The following is a 4,079-nucleotide window of genomic DNA, read 5'->3' as shown; positions in this document are numbered from 1 at the left end:
GACTTGAAAAAACTTTGGAAAGATGGGGTAGAATGTTACGATGCATATGAAGAACAATGTTTCATGCTTAAAGCTATTTTATTATGGACCATTAATGATTTTCCTACGTATGGTAACTTGTGTGGTTGTATGGTTAAAGGATATCATGCATGTCCAATTTGTGGAGAGAATACTTCATCACTTATTTACCAAAAGGGAAGAAGATGGCATATCTCGGGCATCGCAAGTTTCTACCCCGCCATCATCCATATAGGAAACAAAAGAAAGCTTTTAATGGCGCACAAGAATTAGAATTTGCTCCAGAACCATTGAGTGGGGAAGAAATTCTTGCAGAAACAAGTAAGTATCAATATTCATTTGGTAAGAAAACTATCAAGGAAAAGAACAGTGGAGATAGCCCTTCAACTTATTGGAAGAAAAAATCTATTCTTTTCGAGTTAGAATACTAGAAGTATCTTGATGTGCGACATTGTTTAGATGTGATGCACATTGAAAAGAATGTATATGCAAATCTTATTGGCACATTACTTGATATTCCTGGTAAAATGAAGGATGGAATAAAAACTCGATTAGATTTGGTGGAACTAAACATTAGATCAGAGTTAGCCCCTCAAGTAGGAGAGAAAAAAGTCTTTTTACCTCCCGCATGTTATACATTAACAAGAGCTGAGAAATTGAGTTTTTGTAAGGTACTATCATAAATTAAAGTACCTGAAGGCTATTCATCGAACATTCAAAGTTTAGTGTCGCTCACAGATTTGAAACTTTACGGACTTAAGTCGCATGACCATCACGTTCTTATGCAACAATTATTACTGGTAGCCATTCGTGATATTTTACCCAAACATGTAAGACTTGCAATTATTCGCCTATGCTTCTTCTTTAATGCTATATGTTGCAAGGCGATCGATTCATCTCAGTTAAAGGGTATGCAAGAGGATATCGTTGTCACTCTATGCTTCTTAGAGAAGTATTTTCCACCATCATTCTTCACAATAATGGTACACCTTGTAGTGCATCTCGTAAGAGAAGTTGAGTTTTATGGACCTGTTTATTTGAGGTGGATGTATCCTTTTGAACGATACATGAAAGTGTTGAAAACTTATGTACGAAATAGAAATCGACCAAAAGGATGTGTTGGAGAAAATTATATTGTCGAAGAGACTATAGAGTTTTGTTCTGAATTTGTATCTGATGTTAATTCTATTGGGCTAAACTCATCAACAAAGAAAGCGAACTCAAACATTGATAGAGCATTGTCAGCTGCTTCTTTTATCAGACCGAGTAAGGATGAGTTGGATCAAGCTCATCTTTATGTCATTCAAAATGTAAATGATGTGCTTCCTTACGTCGAGTATGTAGATCTCCATCTTATTCTCGTTTTAGGTTACTTGATTATTCAATAATCTACTAACTTTGTCATTTATAATAGGCAACATATGGATATTTTGTCTAAGCTCAATTCTGGTAAAAATAAAAGTAGAAAGTGGCTTCAAGAAGAGCATAATCGTACATTCAGTCGGTGGTTGTCCACACGGGTAATCTCTAGAGACCTACTATTTGATGTATAATTAAATGTTAACTACTAAAATATTATGAAATATATCGTAGACTAGTCGAAGTTCCCAAAAATTCCATATCGCCTTCTTTGAGATGGATAGCTAATGGACCTTGTCCAATCGTGCAAAATATTCTGGTTATGTGGTCAATGGTTACTACTATCACACAAAGAATCGCGATGATGTTAGGAGGGTTCAAAATAGTGGAGTTAGTATAACGGCTACCACAATGCAAGTCTCTAGTGCTAAGGACAAAAGGCCCGTCATGTCAGATATGACCTTTTATGATGTAATACAAGAAATATGGGAGCTTGACTATCATGGATTATCATTTATTTTATTCAAATGTAATTGGGTTGAGAATAGAACTGGAGTCAAAATAGACAAGTTTGGGTTTACTATTGTGGACCTCAATCGTATTGGACATAAATCAGACCCATTTATTTTAGCCTCCCAAGCAAAACAAGTGTTCTATGTAAAAGACCCCGCAAATTCGGGTTGGTCAATTGTTTTAACATCTCCACAAACGAACAATTGAGGGTGATTTTTATGAAGATGAAATAGGAGATATGCTACAAGAGTGTGGTTATGGAGGTATGCAAAGAATGCCCAATGTTGATACATCTATTGAGATTGATGATACAACATCCACATACATTAGAAATGATTGTGAGGGTAGATGGGTTGATAAATAATGTATTAAATATGTTATGTCATTTACCATGGTTATAAGTATTTAAATATTAAGATTATATGTTTTTTATGTGAGTAATGTTTTTTTTTTTTTTTTTTTTTTTTTTTGCAGATTGACATGGAAACTTCAACAAGTAGTAGCGAGAATGATAGAAATATGATCCCACAAAAACATAGCAGAATAAGTATACCATGTGGCCCAACTACAATGTCTGAGTTGGCACAAATAAGAACATCTGGGCAACGGTTGACCATTGATTATAATGAACATGGACAATCGGTTAGATCTGGAGCAAAGAAGATGCAAAGTTATATAGGAATTTGTGTTCGAAAACAAGTACCTATAACGTATGATTCTTGGAAAAAAGTTCCAAACCATTTAAAAGACAAACTTTTTTTATTGTGTAGCGGTATGTTTTCTAAAATTTTAATTCATATGCATAGTAGTTTATTAGTTTATTGTTTAACTACTTTTTTCATTGTGCAGATGTCGTTCGATGTGGACTCTAAGTCCAAACATTGTATACTAATATTTGCATCTAGGAAGTTTCGGACTTTCAATACAACATTGGCTCAAAAGTTCATACTTCCATTTTAGGATGAACCCTCGGTCTTGCAATTTCCTCCCCAACGATATTCTCATATAGAGCAAGATCAATGGACATCCTTCGTCAATGAACGATTGAGTGAAGAATGGGAGGTAAGTTATTCACAATAAATTAAATGTCAACATTATCATTGTTTTGATAGGTAACTTCAACTAGATTTGTCGTACAGAAAATCAGTCGTCTTAAAAAAGAAAGACGTGCGAAATGTATATATAATCATCACATTTTTCGAAAGGGTTATGCGAATCTTGCCTAAGAATTAGTGAGTTATTCGACTTAAGTTAAATCTTTTATTCTAATATGTTTATGCTAATTAAATATGTATGTTCATGTAGAACCTATCAAATGACCTTTCTTATCGGGCGACTTTATGGAAAGAAGCAAGAAAAGGAAAAAATAATGAATACTTTGATGAAGTTACTCGAGAATGTGCAAATCGGATTGTAAGTATATATTGTGCAAAGTTTAAGATGGCATATATATAATGTTTGGAACTTCTGATGATATAGATATTGTGTGAAAATTGTAATATGTTTTACAGGATAAATTGGTTGAAGTCTATGAAGGTGAAGATATTCTCACTAAAGCATTGGGTACAGGGGAACATTAGGGACATGTTAGAGGAATGAGTGATTTTGTTTCCCATTCTCAATATTTCAAATTAGTAAAACCAAAGTCCTCAATGAGCCAAGAAATTGAAGGAGGCTCTAGTGAAAAAACTGTTCGACATGATAAAGTGTCAAGAGAAAGAACTCACAGCAAACAATCTCATCAGTCCAAATCATCTATTGGAAGTGTTGCACTAAGTGCATCTGAAGAAGAAGATACTGAGAAGATGTCTAAAGAAGATTTGAAGGTAATTTATTTGTTGTGATTTTTAAATTTTTAATCATATTGTACGTGCTTAACCCTACATGATATAAGTTCTTTTAAATTTGTTAAGAGGAAACCATGCCACTTAGCTATAAGAACTGTAGATAATAATGTTGCAGTAGCCATAACATTTGAGGATGATGTGTCATGCTTAACTGTTAAAGTTTTAATTGACATTGTCATTGGAGAAGATTTGCCTATACCAATTCCTGTGAAGGGTAAAATAGAGTCCTTAAATCAAGCAATGGGAAACTTCGTAAAATGGCCTCGTGAACTTGTAATTATGGTTGACGAGAAAAAACTGTCTCTTTTTCAGTATATGAGTTGGTTATTTATTATTTTTCCT

The 4,079-nt window shown here is 33.8% G+C and overlaps 1 pseudogene; it reads left to right on the top strand.

Moving 5' to 3' along the window:
* The first annotated feature begins 416 nt into the window (after positions 1-416).
* On the top strand, positions 417-3,470 carry LOC150032592 (uncharacterized; annotated as a pseudogene).
* The last annotated feature ends 609 nt before the right edge of the window (positions 3,471-4,079 follow it).

Source organism: Benincasa hispida, chromosome 11 (assembly GCF_027475165.1).
Source record: "Benincasa hispida cultivar pf3 chromosome 11, pf3_genome.v1.1, whole genome shotgun sequence".
Taxonomy (NCBI): Eukaryota; Viridiplantae; Streptophyta; class Magnoliopsida; order Cucurbitales; family Cucurbitaceae; genus Benincasa; species Benincasa hispida.
Note: the sequence above shows the minus strand (reverse complement) of the source record. Positions and strands in the feature narration are given on the sequence as shown.